The 13,804-nt window shown below is 49.6% G+C and overlaps 1 long non-coding RNA gene across 1 annotated transcript in view; it reads left to right on the top strand.

Annotated features, from left to right (window-relative positions):
- The window catches only part of LOC134894282 (uncharacterized), a 54,242-nt gene that overhangs the window by 37,827 nt on the left and 2,611 nt on the right, over positions 1-13,804 (top strand). Inside the window, exon 2 of the long non-coding RNA XR_010171775.1 lies at positions 6,461-6,594. This is a non-coding gene — a long non-coding RNA (uncharacterized LOC134894282). The remainder of the gene's footprint in view (positions 1-6,460; positions 6,595-13,804) is intronic.

The raw sequence follows: 13,804 nt of genomic DNA, 5'->3' as shown, positions 1-13,804 counted from the left end.
CATACATGTCGACACAACGTACCGACACACAGCACACACACAGGGAATGCTCTGATAGAGGACAGGACCCCACTAGCCCTTTGGGGAGACAGAGGGAGAGTTTGCCAGCACACACCAGAGCGCTATATATATACAGGGATAACCTTATATAAGTGTTTCTCCCTGATATAGCTGCTGTATATATTTATCAGCCAAATTAGTGCCCCCCCTCTCTTGTTTTACCCTGTTTCTGTAGTGCAGGACTGCAGGGGAGAGTCATGGAGCTTTCCTCCAACGGAGCTGTGAGGAAAAAATGGCGCCAGTGTGCTGAGGAGATAGGCTCCGCCCCCTTCTCGGCGGCCTTTCTCCCGCTTTTTTATGGAAAAATTGGCAGGGGTTAAATGCATCCATATAGCCCAGGAGCTATATGTGATGTATTTTTTGCCATATAAGGTGTTTTTATTGCGTCTCAGGGCGCCTTCCCCCAGCGCCCTGCACCCTCAGTGACCGGAGTGTGAAGTGTGCTGAGAGCAATGGCGCACAGCTGCGGTGCTGTGCGCTACCTTATTGAAGACAGGACGTCTTCTGCCGCCGATTTTCCGGACCTCTTCAGTCTTCTGGCTCTGTAAGGGGGCCGGCGGCGCGGCTCTGGGACCCATCCATGGCTGGGCCTGTGATCGTCCCTCTGGAGCTAATGTCCAGTAGCCTAAGAAGCCCAATCCACTCTGCACGCAGGTGAGTTCGCTTCTTCTCCCCTTAGTCCCTCGGTGCAGTGAGCCTGTTGCCAGCAGGTCTCACTGAAAATAAAAAACCTACTTTAAACTTTTACTCTAAGCAGCTCAGGAGAGCCCCTTAGTATGCACCCTTCTCGTTCGGGCACAAAAATCTAACTGAGGCTTGGAGGAGGGTCATAGGGGGAGGAGCCAGTGCACACCAGGTAGTCCTAAAGCTTTTACTTTTGTGCCCAGTCTCCTGCGGAGCCGCTATTCCCCATGGTCCTTTCGGAGTCCCCAGCATCCACTAGGACGTCAGAGAAATATGTATTGACCTGCTGCTGTCTCTGAGTGCCGTTCTTTGTCTGGACTTCTACATACTGAGTGTTCTGGCACCTGAGCAATTTGACTGTTTTTTGGAGTGCCGGTTGCTGCTGTATTCTTATGTTAGTGCTTTGCATATAAGCACGTGTTGCATGGCACCCATGACGTTGAGAAGCTGTTGATTTATACGGTGTTTACCTTCTGGTATCCTAGAGGCTACTGCTATAGCATGGATATTGCAGCATCTCTCCCCCAGGATGCCCCTGTGATAATGTCGATATTATCTTAAACCATAAAGCTATACCTTTAAACACACTTTTACCATAGAGCCGCTACGGCCGCTAGACTTAATACACACGCTACGCACTTCGCACGCTATTTGCGTACAGAGTCCCGTACGACGTACGTACTTTGCGTACACACGTCGCGCTGGGTGTATAGAGTACGCACAGTGCGCGCACACTCTTGCTAAACTTTAAACCTTATTTGTGATGCAATGCAATGTTATTCTTACACTCTAAACCTTGTGCCGCAAAGCACTGCAATGATGATACACTTTAAACCTTTACGCAGCGCTGATGGTATAAAATACCCGCTATGCGTACACACCTTATCAATACACTTTAAAACCTTATACAGTTAAATACACTTTAAACCCTAGCAGGGAAATGAAGACACAACACCGATATGTAGTTAATCGCTGGGTTCTTAGACCACAGTGGATTATTTGAAAGGGGATAACAGTACAAGTTATACACTACAAAGCTAACAAGATAAATCTACAACAGAATAATGGCTACAGTCAATGTACATATGTGAGAATGTTCGCTTACGCAACCTGGACCAGTCCTCCGCTTATCAGGTAGAAAGCGTTCAGAGTCTTCTGACCAGCCAGGCAACAACAGGCTTTTTATACACAACTTCCATATACAATACAATGGTCACTGTAATCCCTTTGTCTATTGGACACAGAGATGCATCTTTACATTACAGGAGAGGTCATAGATTGATTTGAAAAGGTGGGCGATGTCTTTCTCAACTGCTCTTGTGGGTGGTATCCTCTGGATTCCCGCCGCATACATAATATACAGTAAATACAGTTTATATCTATATTCTACTTCTGCACATAACTATATGCTGGAACATGCGATCTTTCTCTAACCGGCACCGGAATGTTACCCTTAAAATACCCTACAGCTGGATACTAGGCATCACCTTATAACCTTTGTCTGTCCCTTCCTATCATGCAAAGGCGAATCCCTTAGCCCTGGAATCATTTAAACTGTTGATACTTGCTGATGTGGTGCGGAGTGGCTATGTGTAAAATGTGCACTATTTGGGTTAAATATGTAATGTTCTGATAACCCTCTATGCGCTCACAAACTCCACCGTAAATACCCATACCACCCGCATGATCGCAGGAGCGATCCTACGCAAATTGCGGATACGTGCACGCACGGCGGAACAAGTGCACGCGCAGCGGGCATGTGTATGGGGTTAGTACATGGTGTATGCATTACAATATTTTTCAACTTTGACACCTGGTTGTCGCAACATGAAGATTTCTGATTTGGGAGAGACGTTTAGTTTTACACAAACAGAGATTGATCAGATTCTATTCAAGGAATGTCTGATTGATTCAGACACAACTGGTAATGCTGAAACATTATTCCATCAAATCTGGAGACTCAAGTGCAGAGAAATTGACTTTCTCCTACATGGGACCTCTCTCTCTGAGTATTTCCGGGAACATAAAATCCCCAGAGGGTTCCGAGTGCGAAACATACCTACTATTGGGCGTAATAACTCAGATTTCGTGCGTGAGTGGGTGGCGATTTTAAATAAATGCGCATTTGACCTTATGATTTTAGTTATTGATGAAGCAAATAAAGAACTTATTGCTACGAGATCTAAAATCGTGGCATTTGAAAAGGATCATATTAAAAATTTGAAAGATGACCCTTCACAGGATTGGATCAGGAAATTGGAGTCACAATGCCTACAATATAAAAATGAGCTGTTGAAGTTTAAGAGGAATAAGAAATTGGCTGTGGATGCCGACTATGAGGATTATCAGGTATATCGTGGTTGTCTGGGGGTGAGTCTACTAATGCATATCGGAAACAGCCGAGAGCCCGAAGGCCCTGGCATAAAAGATCCTCTGCAAGAGATAGAGATGTGCCTCGCTCAAATTCGGCTCTGGCAGCAGGGGTGCCCCTTTAGAGGAGCGCACCCGGGCAGTTGCAAACCCTATAGCCTCTCTGCCACCCGCCGGGGTGGCCAAAAACAAAGGGGTAAGAGCCGTAACATTGAAACAACATCGCTGATTTTCTATTTGTCACAACGAAACCTTGAGGAGGCTGAGATCTCAGTCCTCAGTAAGGGACTCAGTTTTGTTCCTACCAATTTACATGATGCCTTTAATTGGATTAAGGACCTTCACTCTTTCTCACGGAAACTCATACTTAAAGAGTTTTTTCAAAATTCACCAGATACCTGTGATTCCTCAATCTTCTCCAATTTTTTTAAACGTACATCCAGATCCACATTTGATCCTGTGTCTTCAAACGCATCACTTAAATCATTCCATAGATTACTAGATGAGTCCATTACGAAATTTACAGCTGCTCCAGCCAAGATGAAATTTAACCTGTCGAAAAGTGAAACCCAGGCTCTCAAGTCCCTTGCTACCTATGATGACATAGTTATTAGGCCCGCCGACAAGGGCGGTGCCATTGTTGTTTTGGACTTACAATTCTATAGGGATTAAATCTACTCTCAGTTATCAGATAGGGAAGTGTATCAGAAGTTGTTGACTGATCCTACCTCTCAATTTCAGAAGGAGCTCAAGGGGATTTTGAATACAGCTAAAGTGTCGGGTAAGCTTCCCGATAAAATCTGTAGAGCTTTAAGTATCAAGTACCCTAAGGTCCCTCTTCTATATACGCTTCCCAAACTACATAAGAACCGGGGGGGACGCCCGATTATTTCGGCTCCAGACTCTCTGTATCGATCAGTGGCCCAGCTCCTGGACTCTATTTTGCAACCTTTGCTTCCACATCGGGACACTTACCTGAAAGACAATACCTCCTTTCTTAAGAAGCTTCAAGCGATGTCTAATATTCCTGATGGAACTTTACTTTGTTGTCTGGACGTTTGTAGCCTCTATACGTCCATCCCTCATGGTGATGGCCTTTTGGCTATGAGAACATTTCTGGAGGCTGAGCTCTTGCCTAGTGTGTTTGATCATGATTTGATCCTTTCCTTACTTGATTTGACCCTTAACCGGAATTATTTTTTATTTGATGGTTCCTTTTTTTTGCAGCGCAGAGGATGTGCGATGGGGTCCCCCGTGGCCCCGTCGTATGCTAACATCTTCATGTTTGAGCAAGAACGCAAAATTTTCTTTGATAATCCTGATATAAGTGGCAATATCTTCATGTTTTGTCGCTATATTGATGATATTTTTCTGTTATGGGGTGGGGGTCAGGATGCTTTAGTTAACATCATGAATGAAATCAATGGCTCTGAGTCTTCCATTAAATTAACGTACACGTTCAGTACTTCAGAAATACATTTTCTGGATGTTAATATCCGGCTTGTGAATAGACAGATGTCCACTGAGGTTTTTCATAAACCTACGGATCGTAATACCCTACTATTGGCATCCAGCCACCATCCAGAACCCCTTAAGAATGGCCTCCCGTGCTCTCAGATGATGTGAGTAGCACGTATTGCTTCCGATCCATCAAAGATACCTGATGAGTTGGATGCATTAGTTTCCAATTTTGCTGCCCGGGGGTACGACCCTAATATACTGTTAGCTCAAAAAGAAGAAGTGTTGGGGATGTCCCATGAGACCTTACTTAATCCAACCACCAAGTATATAAAAAAAAGGATACCATTTCCTAGTGATTTTACATCTTCTAGTTTTGGTGTTAGTAGAGCCACTAAGGCCTTGTGTCCTATTGTGGCATCTGACCCCGACCTTAAAGTATTTCATAAATCTACTCCGTTGATGTCCTTCCATCGTGGAAGAAACATCAAAGATAGAGTTGTAAGAACAGACATTACTGGTATGCAGAGGCGTATCTAGGGTAGGGCGAGTGGGGCACGTGCCCTGGGCGCCTTGGCAGGCCCAGGAGAGGGGGGCGCCGCCACCGGCCAGGGCATCATGCCCCACTCGCCCCGTCAACCCTAAATGTGAGGGGAGGAGAGCGCAGCATCTCTCCCTCCCCTCACCGCCGCTGCCAGCACTAGCAGCGCTGCCAGCAGCGCTGCTGTGTCCGGTCTCCGACGTTAGCCAATCAGAGCTTGCGGACCGGCTCCTGATTGGCTGCCGGTCCGCGAGCTCTGATTGGCTAGCGAACCGGTGCCAGACACAGCCACCGGAGATGGGACGGGAGACCTGGACGGAGCAGTGAGGGGAAGAAGAGGCGGTGAGGGGAAGGAGAGGCGCTGCGCTGCACTCTCCTCCCCTCACATAAGCGGCCGGTGAGTGAACGGGGGGGGGGGGGCACAGGCACAGTGGGGCATGTATCTGGCACCAAATGGGGCATGTAAGTGGCACTGAGTGGGGCCTTGCACTGTGGGGCATGTATCTGGCACTGTGGGGCATGTAACTGGCACTGTGGGGCATGTAACTGGCACTGTGGGGCATGTATCTGGCACAGTGGGGCAATGTAACTGCCACTGTGGGGCATGTATCCGGCACTGTGGGGCATGTATCTGGCACAGTGGGGCAATGTAACTGGCACTGTGGGGCATGTATCTGGCACAGTGGGGCAATGTAACTGGCACTGTGGGGCATGTATCTGGCACAGTGGGGCAATGTAACTGGCACTGTGGGGCATGTATCCGGCACTGTGGGGCATTGTCTCTGGCACTGTGGGGCAATGTAACTGGCACTGTGGGGCAATGTAACTGGCACTGTGGGGCAATGTAACTGGCACTGTGGGGCAATGTAACTGGCACTGTGGGGCATGTATCCGGCACTGCGGGGCATGTATCTGGCACTGTGGGGCAATGTAACTGGCACTGTGGGCCATTTTCAGTGGCCACACCCCTTCTGGTGTGTGGCCACGCCCATTTTTCAGGCGCGCGCACATGCCTCTTTTTGTGTGCTTTTTTTTTGGGGGGGGGGGGAGGGGCGCCATTTTACATCTTGCCCTGGGCTCCAAATACCCTAGTTACGCCTCTGCTGGTATGGGTGTTTTGAGAAACCCTAATGTTTATTAAAAATTGCCTGGCTGTTATAAGTGTAGTGGCTGCGCCACTTGTAAGTAAATGCTTAACTGTAAAACATTCAAACACCCCCATGGTAATAAGAACTATGATATTAGGTTTGTGCTGACCTGTTCCACTTCTTTTGTGGTTTATGTTATTGTGTGTTCATGTGGTTTATTTTTTTTATTTTTTTTTAAATTGTTTATTTTAATTTTTAGGTTATGAATATCATCACAGCTCCCCACCACACGTGGGGTGAGCTGTTCTCATGTAACAAATACAACCAAAAACAGAGATATAACCTTAGAACAAAGATCATGCGGTTCCCAGCTTGCGACAGGAAAGAAAGGAGGTAAATAAGAAGAATAAGATAACATATGAGTCATTAATCATACATTTGTTAAAACGAGAAACAGTTATGGATTATACCTCTGGGTGAGAGAAATAGAAAAAAAAAACACGCACAAAGAAAAAAAAGAGAAAAAAGAGATCCTACTGTCGGGTGGGAACCGGAGATTACGTACTTAACTATGGCATTAGAAAGACGAAGTCTAAGGAAAGAAAGAGAGAGCATGAGGAGAGAGAAGGGGGAACGGGACAAGACGGGACGGGAATAGGATAGGGGGGGGGGGAAGACCCAGGTTTGGGGGCGCCGCTAGTGCGCCTCCTCGATCCGCTGACCTCGTATAGGGCGTTAGTATATAGAGGGAAAGTGCTACCTGAGGGACACGAAGAGGTCACATTTAAGGGCAAGCTTGTAACTACTCGTCAGGATAGGAGATCACCGAACTCAGAGCAGGAGAGCCATCGAGCTCCCGGGGGATCGTAATCCACTTGCGGGAGCCTGTGAGTCGAACCATAGTTCCCAACTCAGGAGAAACTGGAAAGATCTATTATGGAGGTATGCAGTGATTTTTTCCATGCTTGCGAGATACCATACTTTGTTGATGACTTGCTTAATAGGGGGGGGCTCCCTCTGTTTCCATTGAAGGGCAATTGAGCATCTAGCTGCGTTTAGGATCTGTGTCAGTATTTTACCGGAGTTTGGGGGAGCGGTAGTAATGGGGAGGCCTAGCAGGAAGGACCAAGGGGTTTTTTGTACTTGAGTCTGGAGTACTGCACTCAGCAGGTGTGCGACTGCATCCCAGAATATTGTGATTTTAGGGCACGTCCACCAAATATGGAGGAAAGAGCCATGTTCCCCGCATTCTCTCCAGCACATGGGTGATGAGGATGGAAACATTTTATGAAGTCTTGAGGGGACAAGATACCACCTGTATAAGATTTTATATGCGTTTTCCTTTACCAGGGTTGAGATAGAGGACTTCGCGACCGCAGTGAAGATGTCCGACCAATCATAGTCATCCGGCACCGGTCCTAGATCCCGTTCCCACTGGAGTACGAAGGCCGGGGGCGTCTTCTGATCCCGAGTCTGGAGAAGGGAATACAGCAGAGAGATGATTCCTCGCTCGAGTGGTTTGTGATAACAGTAGGACTCCAGCGTGGTGAGAGGTTGGAACGGGGACGAGTTTGATAAAGAAGTGACAAAATGTCTCAGCTGGAAATAGGTGAAAGGGTTCGCCTCCGGGAAGTCGAATTTCGTCATGATGTCCGATAGAGGAGCGCAGGTTCCATCGGAGAGCATGTCCAGAGCAAAGCGGATGTTCCGTTCCACCCATGGACCCGATCGGGTCAGTGACTGACCCGGTGCGAAGGAAGGGTTGTCCCATAAGGGGGTAAGCGCCGAGGGAGATGACAGTAAGTGAAAGCGACGCGTGCAATAGTCCCAGATCTGACAGGTGAAGTCTAGCACCGGGTGCAGTTGTAGGTGGGGAGATCTAGTTCTAAGAGGGGATAGGAGTAGGGATGACAAAGATGGGATGTGGCAAAGTGCCGTCTCCAGCTGAAGCCAGCGTAAAGTCTGTGTAGGGGCGAACCAGGTTACCGCCTGGCTGAGATGGGAGGCCAAATAATATAGACGGATGTCTGGGAAACCTCTACCTCCTTCCTGCACTGGTTTGCTCAGAGTTGAGAAGCCTATTCTAGGCACCTTGTTTCTCCACACAAATCGGAGCAACCATGAGTGGACTTGTGCTAACACAGATTCCGGAACCTTCACTGGTAGTGTCTGAAACAAATAAAGTAAGCGGGGGACAATGTTCATTTTCAGAGCTACAATGCGACCCAGCCATGAGATAATTAGTGATTGCCATTTATGGAGGTCGGCTTTAAGGTTTTTGAGCAGTGGCGAAAAGTTTTCCTTATATAAGTCTCCGTAGCGGCGTGTAATAAAGATCCCCAGATACCGAATTTTAGAAGCGCACCAGGTGAATTTAAAGTTGCTTTGCATGTGGGATAATCGGGGAGGGGGGATGTGGAAAGGGAGGGCCTCCGTTTTGGACCAGTTAACTTTGTACCCCGAGACATGGCCATATTCAAGGAGGAGGTCAAAAAGGTTCGGCAAAGAAGTGTGTGGTGAGGAAAGCGATAGGAGGACATCGTCTGCAAACAAAGAGATTTTGTAAGTAGAGCCCCCCACCGTCAGCCCCCCGATGTCGGGCGAGGCTCGAATGCGGGCTGCTAATGGCTCTATAACTAAGGCAAAGATCAGAGGCGAGAGTGGGCAGCCCTGTCTGGTGCCGTTGGAGATAACTAGGGGGTCCGACTGCACTCCATTCACAGATACTCTGGCGGAAGGGCTAGAGTACAAGGCCTGGATTCCTGTGAGAAATTCCCCATGAAAGCCGAAATGGGCAAGAGTTTCGAATAGAAAGGGCCAACCTATCCTGTCAAACGCCTTCTCCGCGTCCAGAGAAAGCAAAAGAGCAGGAGTGTGCGTAAGGTTGATGTAGTGAGCAAGACTAACAACACGTCTTGTGTTGTCTCGGGCTTGGCGGCCGGGGATAAATCCCACCTGATCATTATGGACAAGGTGTGGTAATACACTATTCAATCGGAGGGCTAAAATTTTTGCGTAGATCTTGATATCCGAGTTAAGTAGCGAGATAGGTCTATAGTTAGCGCAATTAGAAGCGTCTTTACCGTCCTTGGGAATAACTATAATTTTAGCCTCCAGAGCCGATTTGGAGAAAGAAGCTCCCTGTAAAACAGCGTTGAAGAGGGATGAGAGGTGGGGTGCAAGTTGGGGAAGAAAAGTCTTGTAATAGGCGGCCGTAAAGCCGTCTGGGCCCGGCGCCTTGGTAAGTTTTAGGGCTTTAACCACGGTGGCTATTTCTTCGTCGGAGATCTTTGAGTTTAATCCTGCAGCGTCCAATGGGCTCAAACAAGGCAGTCGGCATTGGGATAGGAAGGCACGGATGGCCTCATGAAAGTCCGGGTTCGATTGAGTGGGCCCATGGGCATTGTACAGCTTTTCGTAGAAGCGAGAGAAAGCTTCAGTAATACATTTAGGATCAGCTGTTTTCTTGCCAGAGGAGGACTGGATAGATAGGACATTGTTCCTAGCAAGTTTAGCCCGAAGTCTAGAAGCTAGTAGTCGGTCAGCTTTATCCCCTTTTTCGTAAAAGGACTGATTAAGCCATTTCAGGCTAGTCTCTACCTTCGCCGTCAGGAGCATGTTTAATTCTCCCCTGGCCGCGGACAGGGACGAGAGATCTGCTTCGGACCCTGTTTTTTTGTGTTTTTGTGAGAGGGACGTCACTAAGTCCGAGAGCTCCCGTATGCGTTTGGATCTGGTCCTCTTGTTATAAGATGAGGCACTAATCAGGCGTCCGCGTATTACTGCTTTGTGGGCGTCCCATAATAACATAGGGGAAATAGATGGGGATGTATTCGTTTTAAAGTAGTGTAAGATTTCGGCAGCTATGTGAGCTTTTGTTTGAGGGTTCAGAAGGAGTCTGTCATTCAGCCTCCAAACGGGGTGTCGAACGGGAGGGTGCGGGCCAGGGACGTCCGCAGAAACCGGGCCGTGGTCTGACCATGTGCTAGGGTGGATGGAGGCGTCAAGGATACATTGGGCTGGCTCCGCACTTAGGAATATCATGTCCAGTCTTGTGTAAACATCGAAAATGGGGGAATAATATGTGTAATCCCTAGCATTTGACTCCTTCACTCTCCAGGTGTCGAAGAGGAGGTGCTGTGACAGCAGGTGGTTTAGAGCGGCTGCGTTGCGCGAGTGAGAGGAGCGCATGGATCTGGGCAGAGGTTTTGATCTGTCCAGGTCGCTATCCAGAGTTATATTAAAGTCCCCCCCCAACACCACGCTGCCGTTTCTGTGCAAGGCTAAGAGGCTATTTAGGGAGCGGAAGAAAGGGGCCTGAAGCTGGTTTGGAGCATATACGTTCAAGAACGTATAGGGGGATCCGTTTAGCAACCCTACTAATAGCAAGTATCTGCCTTCAGGGTCCCTCAGTATTTCAGAGGGGGTAAAATCTAGGTGGCTGGCAAAGAGTATAGAGACCCCCTTCTTCTTGCGCATGGGGTCGCAAGCATGGAAAGATTGTGGGAAAGATTTTGATCTAAGTTCGGGATGCGACTTACCCGAGAAGTGGGTCTCCTGTAGGAATACGATGTCACCCCTAAGTTGTTTAAGGGACTGGAATAAAAAAGAGCGTTTACGTGGGCTGTTTAATCCCTTCGTGTTTAGGGTAATTATTCTAAGAACCATGATGTTGAGGTGGAGCACAATTCCTGTGGAAGCGCATCAGCGGGACCCCTGGGGAGAGAGGGGAAAGGAAAGGGGAGGAAATCAGAGAAAGAGGGGGAGAGAGAGTAAGAGAACAGAAGGAGCACAGGCAAAGATTAGTACCAGTATCTTGATAACAGAGAAATTCCATTCTCACTAGTCGGACCCAAGGAAGAAGGAGACCCGCAGGTCTAGTTCGTCCGACGTCGACCTCGGAGGTCGAGTGGGGGGTGGATGAACCCGGCCGATCGGAGCGGAGACCGGGTCCCGTGTGTGAACAAACTCAATTTAAATGTATGTATTGCGGCTTATAGGCCAAAGGAGCTAACAGGGAAGGGAGGAGAGAGGGGGAGGGGGGAGTGGAAGGGGGTGAGCCGCATATTGCGGTTGGTAGGTAGAAGGATCCAACAGGGGGGGGGGAGAAAAGCAAGTTCGAGGAAACTGAAGGTACACATGGTATGTCTATTACGAAGCAACAGTAGTAGTATTGGGATCGGTTTAGATTAGGAAAAGAAGGTTCGGCCCAGTCGGGTCACCCGGGACAGGAGCCCGCGCGGCCAGGCGCGCGGGTCCCTGTCCCAAGAGCCCGGGAAGGCCCACCCAAAACACATTCACCAAGGCAATAAGCGGTCAACAGCAATTGTCTAGAGGGCTCCGCGCCATCGAATGGGGGGTGAGTGGAGGGGGGGGGGGGGGGGGGAGGGAGGAAAGGGAGCACAAAGGAACCAAGGGTAAACACGGCATGGCAATCACAAGGCAACAATAGCAACACTAAGAGTAGTATAAAGTAATAAGAGAGAGGCCGCGGCCCAGTCGGGCCGCCGAGGACAGAAGCCCCCGCGGCCAGCCGCGGGGAGCCCCTGCCCTAGGGGCCCGAGAAGGCCCGCCCGCCAGACATGCAGCAGGGCAATAAACAGTAAATAATTGTTATATAGAGGGTTTTGCACCCCATGCGAGTCTCAGCAAAGCACAACGAGATCCCCCGTGGTACGCTGAGAGCCCGTTCGGGTATCACGGTCCTGTAAGGCCTTTAACATATGTCGGCTCATGTATCCAAAGAGGCACGTGTTGCCGGTCCAACTGTGTTCCATTCTGGGGATGGGGCCGTGAGGGGAGGGGAGGTGTTGACTGGTAGAGGTCGTTGAGATGCGGCCGGGGGGCCGGAGATGTTCAGTTGACGGAGCAGTTGTAGGGCTTCGTCAGGAGATCTGGCGGAGAGGAATTTACCATCCGCCCTGACCTGGAGGGCAAAGGGAAAGCCCCATCTATATCTGATGTTGTTGTCTCTCAGGGCTTTGGTTATGTCCTTTAGTTCCCGCCTCCTATTCAGCGTAACCGGTGACAGGTCCTGGAAGATTGAAAGATCTGAGCCTTCGAAAGAGGTAACCGGAGACCTCCGGGCTTTGGCGAAAACTTGATCTTTGACCGCAAAGTAGTGAAACCGTAGGATCACATCTCTCGGTGTTTTAGCATCCTGGGATCTAGGACGCAGGGCTCTGTGAGCTCTATCTAGGAGTAACATGTCGTCTGGAACAGAGGGGGCGAGAGTGCGGAAGAGGCGGAACAGGTAATCCATGAGGTGGGTTTGCTCCACCGTTTCGGGAACATTACGGATTCGAAGATTGTTCCGACGGCCTCTGTTGTCTAAATCTTCTTGTTTATCTGCCAACAGCATAACATCGGTACGCATTTGGGTCATCTCCTGTTCCGATTCTTGTTGGAAGGCGATGAGCTCTTCTTGTTTTCTTTCGATGGCGTCAACTCTGGAGCCCAGGTTGTCCACATCGTTTTTCAGGCCCGATATAGCCTCCTGTACCTCCGCGCGGATTGATTTTTTAATGTTGCGCATTTCGGACAGGAGAAGGGCGACGTCTGCTTTTGTGGCGGGTGTAGAGGAAGAGTCATCATCCGAGTCCCGGTCAGAGGAGGGTGGAGGTGAGGCAGTTTTCCGGGTGGAGGATGGGGTAGAATTCTTGAAGTAGCCCACCAAGTTATGGGCGTTCGTCTTTTTCCCCCCTTTAGGCATCGTGGTGGTGAGGGGTGAGAAAAATTGGTAGTCAACACCTGGGCAGGTATGGGGGAGCTCCTAGGGCATTAGGATCGCACACGGGACCTGGAGCGCTGCATGACAAGATCACATGGTAAGCGGTTCACAGGAGGATGGCCCGCAGAGCCCGATCGAGTGCGCTGAGGTGGAAAGGTACACCCTTGAACTCCCAGTTAGTTTAGGATCTCCCAGGGTCACTGTTGGGGTCGTCCAATGGGCCGCATCCGTTGTCTATGTGGGCGTAGGAGATGGCGCCCTGAGGGTGCCCCTGGTGGTATCAGTGCCCGCAAGCCCACAATTATATGTCGGCTAACAGTGGTGAATGATTAGGAGGGGGAGAGCTCGTGCCAGGTAGTGTGTCTCCCTAGGTGCTGTGCGTTGAGGTGCCCCGTCGGCCGTATGTATGAGGCAGTGCAGCCAGATGGGGGAACAGCGCCTATGAGGTGTGCTTGGACCCTATGGACCTGTTCTGTGGGAGCTCAGACCTGACGTAGTACAGCGAATCTGGGGAGGGTAGGTGAAGGGATATGCAGTTGCCCAGACTCCGGACCGCGAGCACTCCCATCCCCCGCTGCAATGCAGGGTTATGCTGTACTTTTATATTCCCTGGCCCAGGAGTGGGATACTAAGCGAGAGCAACCTCGGCTAATATGGCCGCCGTGTCTCCCGCCGACCCGTCTGGCAGGCCGGGGATGTGAGCAGGGCCAGGATAAAGCCCCTACGAGGGCCGGTATTGTGATGACCCGTGGTAGGAGAAAAAATGTTTGTTTTGTGTGTCGGGGCAGCGGGGAGAGATAGCCGCGGTGAGACGCTGGGAAGCACCAGCGTATGACTCACCCGCCGCTTGAGACCGCCGCCGTCAGCCGCTCA

Source organism: Pseudophryne corroboree, chromosome 1 (genome assembly GCF_028390025.1).
Source record: "Pseudophryne corroboree isolate aPseCor3 chromosome 1, aPseCor3.hap2, whole genome shotgun sequence".
NCBI lineage: Eukaryota > Metazoa > Chordata > Amphibia > Anura > Myobatrachidae > Pseudophryne > Pseudophryne corroboree.
The sequence above is the reverse complement of the archived record's forward strand: the minus strand, read 5'-3'. Positions and strand labels throughout refer to the sequence as shown.